This window comes from Mandrillus leucophaeus, unplaced genomic scaffold, assembly GCF_000951045.1.
Source record: "Mandrillus leucophaeus isolate KB7577 unplaced genomic scaffold, Mleu.le_1.0 Scaffold1065, whole genome shotgun sequence".
Lineage (NCBI taxonomy): Eukaryota > Metazoa > Chordata > Mammalia > Primates > Cercopithecidae > Mandrillus > Mandrillus leucophaeus.
In genome coordinates, this window is record NW_012098821.1 from 482,203 (window position 1) to 496,755 (window position 14,553).

General features: G+C 36.7%; 1 protein-coding gene and 1 pseudogene across 1 annotated transcript in view; both read left to right on the forward strand.

Moving 5' to 3' along the window:
* MMP26 (matrix metallopeptidase 26) overlaps window positions 1-14,553 on the forward strand; it is a 323,658-nt gene that overhangs the window by 99,544 nt on the left and 209,561 nt on the right. The window lies entirely within an intron of this gene.
* LOC105543113 lies at window positions 8,532-9,607 on the forward strand (annotated as a pseudogene).

Sequence of the window (14,553 nt, forward strand, 5' to 3'; positions counted from 1 at the left end):
ATTATGTAACATAAAATCATAATGAGTGTAACACTTGGTGAAGTATTTTAAAATCTGTCTACTACATTCGCCTAACCAGACTGACAAAATGCAAAAGCATAAAGTATTAATATTAGAAATAAAAGAGGGAATATCTCTATAGAGATATTTATTTAACAGATTTATTAAACAGATAGCAATACTACAAACAATTCTATGTTCCCAAATTCAACAAGTTAAATAAAAGGGACAAATTCCATTACTTTTAATGGCAAAAACCACAATTACTTTTGCACCAACCTATTATTATTATTATTATTGAGATGGAGTCTCGCTCTGTCACCCAGGCTGGAGTACGGTGGTGCAATCTCAACTCGCTGCAACCTTTGCCTCCTGGATTCAAACAATTCTCATGCTCAGCTTCTTGAGTATCTGGGATTACAGGCACACACCACCACCAGTAGCCTGGGTAATTTTTTTGTGTTTTTAGTGGAGATGGGGTTTTACCACATTGGCCAGGTTGGTCTCGAATTCCTGACCTCAGGTGATCCGCCAGCCCCAGCTTCCCAAAGTGCTGGGATTACAGGCATGAGCTACCACACCTGGCCCCATAATGTTACTTTTATACCAAAAGAATACAAAGACATTTCATGAAAACACGTACGCACGCGTGCACACACACACACACCCCTACAGATCAATATCACAATATCACTCAAGACATAGACACATATCAAACTACTAGCAAATCCAATCCAGGAACATATTTAAAAGATATAATATGACCACTTGGTGTTATCGTGGAAATACAGGCTGGCTGAACATACAAATATTATACAATCTATTAACAGACCAGAAATGAAAAATCACAGTTTATCTCCATATACTGAGAAGCAAGCACTTTACCATGCTTAATATCCATTAATGGAAAAAACTCTCAGCAAATTAGCAATGCAAGGAGGAACTTCCATCCCACTATAAAGGGCATATACAAAAGGTCTTCTAGCTGACATCATACTTGATGAAAGAGCAGATGCTTTTTCTCTAACATCAGGGAAACAAAACAAGGCTATTAGCCTCTTACCACTCTTATACAATGTTGTACTGGAAGTTCAGTCAGTGACACTAAAATAAAAATGATTTTTTGAAAAAAATAGCCAAGCTGGTAGTTTTATAGTACTTGAATTCTAGAACTTCCACAAAGTGACAATAATCGGGAGAATATGATTTTTGGAAAAGAGACACATAGATCGGTGAAACCAAATACATAATCTAGAAATAGCCCCAGAAATATGGTCAATTGATTTTTGACAAAGGAAAAAAGGAAATTAAGGAGAAAGCACAGCTTGTTCAACAAATTGTGCTGAAACAATTGAATATTTTAAAGAAAGTTAACCTATATTTCACACTTTATACAAAAGTCAACTAGAAAATGATGATAAACCTAAATACAAATCCTAACACCATAAAACCTCTAGAAGACAACACAAGAGAAAATCTTTGACAACTCTTTATGCAAATGTTTTAAAATTAGTCTCCAACAGCACACCCCTAAAGGCTTAAAAAAGATAAATTGGATATCATCATCTTTTTTAAAAAAAGTTTAAAGATAGACACTTTGAAGAGAATGAAAAAGCAAGACACAGACTAAGGGAGATGTTTGCAAAATAGATACACAAAAAATGTGTTTTATATAGAAAATATGATAAATTAAAAACCTTATAAACTCAGCAATAAGAAAAAATGGTACATCCATGCAATGCAACACTTCAGCAATAACATAAATAAATCTCAGATTATTGTGTTATGTGAAAGAATTCAAGTTCAAAAGATGACATACAGTGTAATTCCATGTATATGATGTTCTGTGGTGAGCAGGTTATGCAAACCTACTATGAAATGCTGGGAAGCTGAGAGGCTGAAGAAAGAGGGTGACTCTGTCAAAAAAAAAAAAAAAAGAGGCTGACAAATCTATGTCCTCAGAAAGAAAGATTTAATAGGGACTTTAGAACAGATGCCATATCTTGAGATGGTTGATTCCCGGACTGTTACTCTTCAGACCCAGGATTTACATAACATATGAAAAGAGTACACATCCTTCAGAAGATATTTGCCTAGGGGCAGGATATATGGTAAGAATGTAAAATTAGAAATCTTAGAGGCATTCCCAGAATGGGGTTTAATCAGAAGTCGACATGGAAGATTAGCATCCAAGATGGAGTTGTTTTAGCCTACACATATGACATTCAGGATAAGCCAAAAATATAGAGTAAGATAATGGATCTGGGGTTGCCTGGGTCTGTTGACTATCCACCACCCTAATCCAGATACCAAGTGTTCCATCAACCCAAAACATTCCCTCACGCTACCCCTTCATAACTTCTACTCAATCTAAGAAGAGGGAATTTACTTAAATGCTGGAAAGGTAAGGATCGGAGGAACATACTTCAGTAAGTAGATAAGAGAGGGGCCCAAGTGAAAGAGATTAGATCCAATCATCACAAAACTTTTGAATGAGTAAAGGCTTTTCTATGGAATGTGATGGGATAAAGACTGAGTTGGGGGATTTCAACTATGTGGTGAATATTAGACATTGCTTTTGATAGGAATGAGGTAAGTATCCAACCAAGGAAAATCAAATTAATTAGCTACAGACAGATTCCCTTAACTTTTCTGGGCCATAAAATCTAACATATTGCACAGTCAGTATCTTCTAGCCATTTTCAGTTTTCAAGATGTTTTATAAAAAGATGTAATAACATTTGTTCAGTTTTATACTTGCGCTAGCAACGTATGATAGAAAGCTAAGATTAAAAAAATCAGATTCCATGTGATATAAAATGACCCACCTCGATAAGTAATAAAACATTGGCTGAGCAGCTAGAGTAAAATCAGAGTGATTCTATTCCTTAGATCCCCTATGGGTCGATACAGAAGAAAAACATGAATAAGGGCATAACTGGGTTGCAAGGTGAAATGTTTATTATTAACAGTGGAATATAGAGGTTAAGACATTGCAAGTAGAGCAGTTCCACGTTAATTAGTTCAAACAGTATTGAAAGACTGATTATGTGATGTAGATATAGATTTGGTGAATTGGAACTCAATATTTTGAGAGGCTATCACGTTAGAGAAGTGATTTGCATTAATATTAAATTACTCTGGGACTATTGTGTAGATGAATGATAAATGAATAAGAGAGCTTGGAATATAAGCCTCATTCTATTTGAGCATTTCTTCCTTACCTAGCCAGGGTGCCCTTCAAGTTCCAGGAAGTCCAGAACATACCTAGTGCACTGAGAAGCCACTGCTGTTATTTCTATCGTAAGCAATTTCTACAGTTTAATTCTTAGAATTACATCTAGAATCTGGGTCATTTTCCAATGTCCTCTTTTCTTTGCTGAACAATGAGGATGAGAATAACATATCCACTTCATAGGAGGATTACTTGTGTTTATGAGGATTTATGTGTATTATAATGATTAAAGTATAAAATGAATGTGATAAATATTGTGACTGCTAAAGTGTAGAATTAATATAAAATGTTGTTATTGCTATTATTATTGCTGCTGTTATTATTTTTCATAGGGCAGGTAGGGAAAGTAGCATCTGAAAGTAATATAATATTGTGGAATATTCGTTGTCTCTTGATTGATTGTGACATTGATTGATGCTTCCCTGAAAGACTTCTTACTTTACTTTTGCACAGGGCATGACTTATGACTAAGTTGATATTGAAGGCTGAAAAATGCAGATAAAATAGCAGAAATATTCATTTATTAGGAAGCCATTTCAACTATACAATCATTTTTGGATGGGAAAATCATGGAGTAACTTTTCCTTGAACTCTTTTTTTGTTAGTTTTCCTATGTTTTGAGAAAAATAAAAATAACTATCATTTATTCAGGGCATTGAAATAGTGAAATGGTTAAAATGTCCCTGAGAAACTGTGATTGTGCAGTAACCAGCTCCTGGAACTTCCCACACCCCGCCCCCCACACACACACTCACACACTCACACACACATATACATTTCTCAAATGTCCTCAATACTATCTTCTTTCCCAGATATGAGAGTCTAAAGGGCGATTTGAGCCCTAGAGAAACCTTCTTAGCCTTGGAAGGCTCTGGGGAATAACCCTGTTTGTGGATCTGTGAAACTCTCTAGGGCACACTAACGGGAGGAATGCTGGAGCAACTCAGGACATAAAAGCCCTCATGGGGTAGTGACAGTGGTTTTGCCAGGCAAACCTCAGGCTGCTTAAGAATCATCTTCTAGCTGAAGCTTCTCTCAGCAACAAAGTGAGTTGGAGAGTAAAACCAGAAGATAAGGTTGGTCTGTTGACAGAACATGTTCTGACATCATTCCTGAAATCTCTAACTGGCTCCCAAGTACTCCTTTCCGTTTCTCCTTATCTTCCTTGTTCTTCATTCCCCTATCTAAGCACTCAAGTTCTGTGCCTTGTCTTTTTTCTCATTCACATCTGCTTTAAGGGAAAGATATGAAGTCACAACTTATTTATCCTAATGGTGTAAAGATAACCCTTTTCTAAGAGGTAGATAGAAATCAGATCCTCTATAGTAAATGCATTGCCTTTGAAGGTAGGAAGCTTTCTGTGACTGGAACGGATGTAGGCAGAAGGTAAATGTCAGCTATAGAATATGGCGTGCATACTTCTAGACTGGTTAGGTATTGGGTCTTTTAAAAAAAATCCTTTTATCTAGAACTTGAAATAATTGGCGTGTAGGAATGTTCCCCCTAAAGGAAGAAATTTGTGGCTCTACTCTCAGGTGAAAGATGGTTACAATTAATCTTTACATCAGGAGGGTTTTTATTTCTGTTTCTTAAGGTCCACCCTGCCCATCTTACATAGTAGTAAAATGAAGGGTAAAATTATTCTTTTAAGACCAGTCTCAACCTTGTACTATTATTCACAATGTCCTAGAATGCCTGGAAACCTGAAAGTTTTTCTAACACTTATAGCAAGTGAAAGGGTTATTTTTGGTTCTTTGTTTGCTGCTACTCACATAATAAAGAGATTTTATAATTTGTTTAATTTTCCACCTGCTCCTTCAATCTAGTGTCTATAATGGGTCCACATAAGTTGTGGGAGCCTAGAGAGCAAATACAGAACACTTACACAGCCCGTTTTCCCAGAAATGTGGCAGTATATATAGTAGAGTGTCAAGCCAGGAAAAATTGTCAAAGGCAGAACTTAGGGTCCAAGAGTCTTATCTTCATAAGATAGATTTGAATTCTACCTGTTTTCTAGATCCTGGGCAATATAGGTAAATAATAAAGTCTGAGGACTCATGCAAGACCAAAAGATGCAATTTTTTGTTTTCTCTAATGGAGCACCCAAGCTCCCATAACAGTTGTAATTCTCCTCAAAAAGGCTATGCAGTTCCCTTCACCCCTGCCCATTTTTTTATCTTCTTTTTTTTCTACCAACATGTTGTTGACTCAGGGCAAGTTATTTTCTTTATCTAGGTTTTAGGTTTTCTTAAAATGTGAAATAGTTCAATTTTTACCTCTGCCATTCTTTGAATTTTTGTTTTTATCCTTTAGTTTCTTTTCTCTCCTTCCTTCCTCCCACCTTATTTTCTTCTTTTCCCATTTTCTCACTTCTCAGAATTTTCCCTCATTCCTCCTCTTTATTACAATTATTTGACAAAATTAGTAAGAGCTTTCTTTCTCAAAAAATCACTAAGACATAAGAAAACCAAAACAATAGTTATTTGAGTGGATAAAAATGTTTATTGGCAATCTCATAGGCCACATATTTGAACTAACTCAGCTGTCTTTTATAAAAGAAATGGAAGTAAATTGCTATGTTATATAAATAGATAAAATAATCTGGCTAAGCTTGGAGGAAACTTGATAAGAAATCTTTCAAAGGGTATTTCTGGAGATGTTAAAAACAGGTATAATATGCTTTTTAGTTTATCATGAGAATGGGTCAATCAGAAATGTACAATAGCCTGGAGGTGGGATGCTTAATAGTTGTAAAGCAGAGAGTAAATTATTTCAAAAATGCAAGGGATACAGAATTAAATGTGATTATTTGTGATAGAGGAGAATCTCTTAGTTTTTACCTCTGCTGCAGAAAATCTGGTCAAAAGATTCAAACAAAAATAGAAAAAAAAGAATTCAATATTAATACTGAGTATACATGAACAACAAAACCTTTAGTTCAAAATAATCATAATAAAAGAACACATTTTACTTCTAGGGCTTTTAAATTTTAATTCTCACACTGATCCTATGAAGTAGATATTATTATTGCCCACTCATTATATATGTAGGGGCTTTACTGAGGATCAGGGGGAGCTGGGATCCAAATACAGGATGTGTGGATCTAGAGTCCATGCTCTTTTTTTTTTTTTTTTTTTAAATTTATTTATTATTATTATACTTTAAGTTGTATGGTACATGTGCATAACGTGCAGGCTTGTTACATATGTATACTTGTGCCATGTTGGTGTGCTGCACCCATCAACTCGTCATTTACATCAGGTATAACTCCAAATGCAATTCCTCCCCGCTCCCCCCTCCCCATGATAGGCCCCGGTGTGTGATGTTCCCCTTCCTGAGTCCAAGTGATCTCATTGTTCAGTTCCCACCTATGAGTGAGAACATGCGGTGTTTGGTTTTCTGTTCTTGTGATAGTTTGCTGAGAATGATGGTTTCCAGCTGCATCCATGTCCCTACAAAGGACACAAACTCATCCTTTTTTATGGCTGCATAGTATTCCATGGTGTATATTGCCACATTTTCTTAATCCAGTCTGTCACTGATGGACATTTGGGTTGATTCCAAGTCTTTGCTATTGTGAATAGTGCTGCAATAAACATACATGTACATGTGTCTTTATAGCAGCATAATTTATAATCCTTTGGGTATATACCCAGTAATGGGATGGCTGGGTCATATGGTACTTCTAGTTCTAGATCCTTGAGGAATCGCCATACTGTTTTCCATAATGGTTGAACTAGTTTACAATCCCACCAACAGTGTAAAAGTGTTCCTATTTCTTCACATCCTCTCCAGCACCTGTTGTTTCCTGACTTTTTAATGATCGCCATTCTAACTGGTGTGAGATGGTATCTCATTGTGGTTTTGATTTGCAATTCTCTGATGGCCAGTGATGATGAGCATTTTTTCATGTGTCTGTTGGCTGTATGAATGTCTTCTTTTGAGAAATGTCTGTTCATATCCTTTGCCCACTTTTTGATGGGGTTGTTTGTTTTTTTTCTTGTAAATTTGTTTGAGTTCTTTGTAGGTTCTGGATATTAGCCCTTTGTCAGATGAGTAGATTGCAAAAATTTTCTCCCATTCTGTAGGTTGCCTGTTCATTCTTATGGTAGTTTCTTTTGCTGTACAGAAGCTCTTTAGTTTAATTAGATCCCATTTGTCAATTTTGGCTTTTGCTGCTGTTGCTTTTGGTGTTTTAGACATGAAGTCTTTGCCCATGCCTATGTCCTGAATGGTACTACCTAGGTTTTCCTCTAGGATTTTTATGGTATTAGGTCTTACATTTAAGTCTCTAATCCATCTTTAGAGTCCATGCTCTTAACACTACATTGCCTCTTAGTCAACCTGATTCCAATCAATCAATAAAGATAATTGATGAGAGTCTTAAGGTTAATGGGTTTTCAATGGGAGTATATTCTACCACTGTCAACCATGTCCAAAGTTGAATGACCCCATCAAAGGGTCTTTGGTAGTTAGTATAGGTACTGGTTCTGGCAATATGAACGTGCCTTCCAGATCTCCATGGAGGCCTCCATAATCCAGAAAATCAGGGTGTAACATGATCACTGTGCCTTAGCAACAAGAGATTGCCAGATAATCCTGATCCTGAAAAAGTCTTCCATTGAGTCCTGGGTATCTTACTTTCTCTTGGACAGAATGGGTTAGTCTATCCAACAATTGCTGTTGTTGCTTTACCAAGTGAAATATGCTTCCTCATATATTAAGATTTCACTAATTTAGAAATGGCAAACATTTTTAATTTTAAATGAGTAAAGTGTCTGTAGTTCTTGGGTTGAGAATGATTCTGAGGCTCTGGGGAAACAAAGGAGGAGAATGCATAAAGAGAAGCTAGGTGCGTGCAAGGGGTATTTCCACCCCTGCCCTCGGCACAAGATATATTGCCTTCGTGAAAGCCCTGGATATAAGAAGTGTGATGAATGGGAGTGGCATTTTTTGTAGATAATCAAACTATTCATATTTCATCTTGACTCAGTTATATTCATAGTGGCTAAATTATTATGTCCTCAGCTTCTGACTCAATAGCTTATAAGACATTGATTAGAAACAAGGAAAAAAGTAGCAAGAGAGGCAGAATATATTTTACTACATGGGTTGGTGCTACAGTGTCTGCTTGAAGCTGAATATGACTTACTTATTCTTGGGTGAGTCATTTTCCCTTAGGTCAGTAGAACCTTACTCAACAGGATGCACCTTGGAGTAATGATTTTAGGGATTCTGTCACCTCTTAAATTTTGCCTCCCCTACCCCCTGAAATACACAGTTATGTGGGGAAAAAATGGCTCCACTCTCAAGGAATTCAGAGTCTAATGTATCATTTATCTTTGTCACTGTATTTTTGGAAGCCATTCATCAGGATCCCATGAGTTCCTTTCCCATGACTATCTCACATTGGCACCATGCAGATAATAACTACTCCCGCTTCCAACACCTTTACTTTGTCTTCACTGGAATTCCAGGGCTTGAGCAAAAGTATTACCAGATGACATTTCCGCTGGGTGCTGTATATGTTATTGCCCTCTTTGGCAATAGCATCATAATCTCTACCATCACGTCTGAATCATCTCTACATATCCTATGTACCACTTTCTGTGCATGCTGGCTTTGGCAGACATGGGGCTTGCCATCTGTACTTTGCCCTCTATGCTACGCGTATTCTTGTTTAACTACAAGTCCATTGCCTTTGATGCCTGTGTTGTTCAGATGTACTTCATCCACACCTTCTCAGCCATTGAGTCTGGCATTCTGGTGGCAATGGCCTTTGATCAGGTTGTGGCAATCTGGACCCCTCTCAGGTACAGCACCATTCTAACCAATGGTGTGGTCTGCAAAACAGGGTTAGTCATTTTGTCAAGGGCAGTCTGTGTTGTCTTCCCTGTGCCTTTCCTCATCAAGAGGCTCCCCTTCTACCACTCCAACATCCTCTCCCACTCCTTCTGCCTCCACCAAGACGTTATGCACCTTGCCTGTGCCAGCACCCGCGTCAACGGTCTCTATGGCCTCATCGCTGTCATCTTCACCAAGGATTCTGACTCCCTCTCCATCCTCCTCTCCTATGTGTTTATACTTCAAACAGTAATGGCTATTGCCTCAAGGGAGGGTTGACTGAAGGCACTCAACACCTGTATTTCACACATCTGTGCTGTACTCATCTTCTATGTGCCACTCATTGGGGTGTCTGTCATTCATTGCTTTGGAAAGCACCTGTCACCCCTGACTCATGCCCTCATGGCAAATGCATAACTTGTTGTACCCCCTGTGCTAAACCACATAGTCTATACTGTGAAAACCAAAGAAATACAAAGGAAGATCTTCCAGATGTTTGTTGAAACCAAGATTACAGCAGAAGGTTAGAGTCTGCCTGTTTGAGAGAAGCAGCTATTCTGTAAAGCTCAATTATGACTATGAAAAATAAAGATTCATTTATTTATTTACATTTTCTGTGTGACTTTAATTGGGCAAAGAAAGATCTCTCTGCTCATAGAGAATACTTTTTTTTCCTGTGCCAAATTGTCCATTGTCTAATATAGAAAGGGTGGTATCTACAAGAACTATTCATTGTACTGTTCTGTAACTCTACATTTAAGACAGCATATAACAGCTAAAGGCAGAGATTATTACAAATTCCATTTTTAAATAAAACTTTTGAATAGACATAGGCCATAAGTTTTATGTGTTTTAAATTCAACTTCCTTAAGTTAATTTAATTTAATATTCTAGATCAAGAATTAGCAGTGGCTTCCATGGGCTTAGTAGGAAAGAAACAAACTGTACTCATGAAATAATAAGAAAACACCAGGGAAGAATATATTATTAAATAAAGTATGAATCAGAAAGATGATCCAGTTGTAGAATTAAGAATATAAATGTATACAAGTGAGCAGGGCCACGAACCATGTTGTATGACATAAGATCAAAAGACTAAGGGTAAGGTTTAGCTCTTCCATGCAACAGCTATGTGAATACTGAGTATTCTCTTTATATTTCTTAGCTGCAATTTCTTTATTTTGAAAGTGAAAGTAATATTACTTAGCATCTAGAATTTTCATGAAATTAATCATAAATTTAATAGAACTATGCAACTATGGGTATTCAAGAACATTGAATAATAGAGAATAAGAAAACTTCTGTTTATAGACTATCCACTAAATAAAAGACACAGTGCTAGATCCTTTTACATGTTCTCTCATCTGATAATTATGGCGTCCTATGAGAGAGAGTGTTATGCACTGATTCCAGATGAAGATATCAAGATACAAAATAGTTAATTTGCTTGTCGGCCAAGTCTCAGCTGAACAGACGTCTTCTGTACCTTAGGAAAGAGGTTAAATGGGTTAGGCAAACAGATGGTGAAGACACTCAGAGTAGGGGCTTAAAGAATCATGATTAGTTTTGTTTGAAGGCAAAATAAGTATAAGAGTTGGAAATAACAGAGATGCACATATACATTGAGCTATGTGTATTTGTTTATGTGGTCAAAATGACTTTTTCAAAGTATTTGTACTTTGAATGTTGAAACCTAACACACTAGATTCTTTGAGACTTCAGTGTCACTATTTATTACTCTAACCAGTGACTACTTTAGAAGTTTGGAAGATTAGTTCAGAAAGATTTTCTGGGCAAGAAAAGAGTATTTCCATTTAAACGCTGCTTTCATGTACATGAAGACTTACTGAACTTCTTTAGATAGGTGCTTAGATAGATTCATAAAAATAAATTCTATTATCCTTTTCTTAATTGCACAAAAACAAAAGTGCATTTCAGACATTTAAAAATATATAACTATCAAATATTATTTATATTTTCTTGACTTTGTGGAGAAACTTGAACTCTGCCATGTCTGGAGGGACTTAAGTGTTTGCCAACACTGTCACAGCCCTGAATCTGGAGCAGAGCTATTCCTCATGTTGTTAAGAGACTCGGCCTAGTGCTACCTTCTCCAACGTGGGGAAAGAGGTCCTAGAATCAGTGTTAAGTGACCAATATTCTCAAGGCATAAACAAGACTCCTTGAGGATTTTTAGGTCTTGGGTGTTTTCACCTATTTAGGATGCTTGAAAGTTAGGCAATGACGTATTCTAAATCACAATCTATGTTTTACAAATAAATTCTTCACAGCCGCTATCTTTGGTGCTTTAAGAACATAAAGACTGGCCTCAGAAACAAGTATAATGGTGAAGAAGATTGTGTTTATTTCTTTATCCCCTTTCTGTCTTCTTCACTTTCCCCTTTGAAGGTGAAGATGGTAGCTGCAGCAATCACAGCATCAACAGTACAAGTGATAGCTACAATACCATCTATGAACCTCAGTAACTGATGTATGATATACTGTATTATCTCATGACTCCTAGAATTCACTCTATGTGTAAATATACTGAAAGCAAAAGCTTAGATGTCTTATATCTCTGGGTTTAAGTCCGGGCTGTGCTACTCACTATCTGTGTAATCCGGGATGAGATTTCTAATGTATTTAATACTGACTGTTCTAGCATACAATCTCTGGATGAGAATATTACTTATTTCATAGAGTTACAGCGATTAAGGAACTTCATGTATGTAAGACGTTACCCGGAGCCTGAAACAATGTAAACATTCAACAAATGTTGGTTTGTATTATATTTATTATTATTCTCAATTTTTAAAAATACATGGAGGCACAAAGGGTTTATGTAACTCTATCAAGCTCAGATAGAAAGTAAGTGGGCACAGTCAAAATCTGAAGCCACATTATTCTAGCTGCAAAGTACATGCTGATTCTCACTGTCTCTCTTTTCTGTCTTCTCTCTTGTACACTCAATGTTGTCTTTCTGTTTCCATAAGGAAATAATTGTATAGTATATTTTAAATGAGGAAGAATAATAGTCATATCAATGGCAAGATTTCAGTTCCAGAACAAAATGTCAAGGAGAGAATCTAAAGAAGGGACTGATATAGTAGTGTGCTATTGAAAGTGAGGTCTATGAACCAGCGCTGGTTTGGCAACTGTCTGTTACCTATCTGTGCTGAGGTAAGTTCCAAAATGGAAAGTGTTTGAAGATGTTTATAGCAATTCAACTTCTCAGTAGTACTGAAGCACATAATTTTATATACAAAGTCAGAACAATAAAATTATATTGATCCAAGGTGAACTGGAAAAATCAAAAACCAAAATCAAAATGGATTTACCATGGATATTTTGAGAAGCACTGATTTAAAATGATACATCCTATTTTTTCATAGTTAATTTTAACAATATCTATTCTATATATTGAGCTAGGCACAGTGCTACATAATAATGATGATGAAACTCATAAAGTCAAGAACTGCAGAAAAGGTACAGTCTAATGGTGGAAAGAGGCAAGCGAATAGCTGGAATGCTTTCTGGATGCCTATAAGATAACCTAGAGAGTGAGAAATGCCATCTGTTTTCCCAGGTAAGAATGGCCAAAAGTTAGCATGAGTTTGATAGTTTGTTGATACATGTACTTAATCCTTTTAGTGCTGTGAATATATCCTTAAATCAATACCTTCAAGGCTAAATTCATTGAGCCACGATGTAATCCCAATTTCTCTATATCAGCTTCAGGAATCTAGAGTATGACTTTTTTTATTTTCTTTTTTATTAAACTTAAAGTTCTAGGGTACATGTGCACAATGTGCAGGTTTGTTACATATGTATACATGTGCCATGTTGGTGTGCTGCACCCATTAACTCATCTTTTACATTAGGTATACCTCCTAATGCTACCCCCCCCCCCCGCCACAACAGACCCCAGTGTGTGATGTTCCCCTTCCTGTGTCCAAGTGTTCTCATTGTTCAATTCCCACCTATGAGTGAGAACATGCGGTATTTGGTTTTCTATTCTTGCGATAGTTTGCTGAGAATGACTGTTTCCAGCTGCATCCATGTCCCTACTAAGGACATGAACTCATCCTTTTTTATGGCTGCATAGTATTCCATGGTGTATATGTGCCACGTTTTCTTAATCCAGTCTGTCATTGATGGACATTTGAGTTGGTTCCAAGTCTTTGCTATTGTGAATAGTGCCGCAGTAAACATATGTGTGCATGTGTCTTTATAGCAGAATGATTTATAATCCTTTGTGTATAGACCCAGTAATGGGATGGTTGGGTCAAATGGTATTTCTAGTTCTAGATCCTTGAGGAATCACCACACTGTCTTCCACAATGGTTGAACTAGTTTACAGTCCCACCAACAGTGTAAAATTGTTCCTATTTCTCCACATCCTCTCCAGCACCTGTTGTTTCATGACTTTTTAATAATTGCCATTCTAACTGGTGTGAGATGGTATCTCATTGTGGTTTTGATTTGCATTTCTCTGATGGTGAGTAATGATGAGCATTTTTTCATGTATCTGTTGCCTGCATAAATGTCTTCTTTTGAGAAGTGTCTGTTTACATCCTTTGCCCACTTTTTGACGGGGTTGTTTGATTTTTTCTTATAAATTTGTTTGAGTTCTTTGTAGGTTCTGGATATTAGCCCTTTGTCAGATGACTAGATTGCAAACATTTTCTCCCATTCTGTAGGTTGCCTGTTCACTCTAATGGTAGTCTCTTTTGCTGTACAGAAGCTCTTTAGTTTAATTAGATCCCATTTGTCAAGTTTGGCTTTTGTTGATATTGCTTTCAGTGTTTTAGAAATGAAATCCTTGCCATACCTATGTCCTGAGTGTTATTGCCTAGGTTTCCTTTTAGGGTTTTTATGGTTTTAGGTCTAACATTTAAGTCTCTAATCTATCTTGAATTAATTTTTGTGTAAGGTGTAAGGAAATGATCCAGTTTCAGCTTTCTACATATGGCTAGCCAGTTTTCCCAGCACCATTTACTAGATAGGGAATCCTTTCCCCGTTTCTTGTTTTTGTCAGGTTTGTCAGATAAGATGGTTGTGGATGTCTGGTATTATTTCTGAGGGATCTATTCTGTTCCATTGGTCTACATCTGTTTGGTACCAGTACCATGCTGTTTTGGTTACTGTAGGCTTGTAGCATAGTTTGAAGTCAGGTGGTATGATGCCTACAGCTTTGTTCTTTTGGCTTAGGACTGTTTTGGCAATGCAGGCTCTTTTTTGGTTTCATATGAACTTTAAAGTAGTTTTTTCTAATTCTGTGAAGAAAGCCATTGGTAGCTTAATGGGGATGGCATTTAATCTATAAATTACCTTGGGCAGTATGGCCATTTTTACGATGTTGATTCTTCCTACCCATGGGCATGGAATGTTCTTCCATTTGTTTGTGTCCTCTTTTATTTTGTTGAGCAGTGGTTTGTAGTTCTCCTTGAAGAGGTCCTTCACATCCCTTGTAA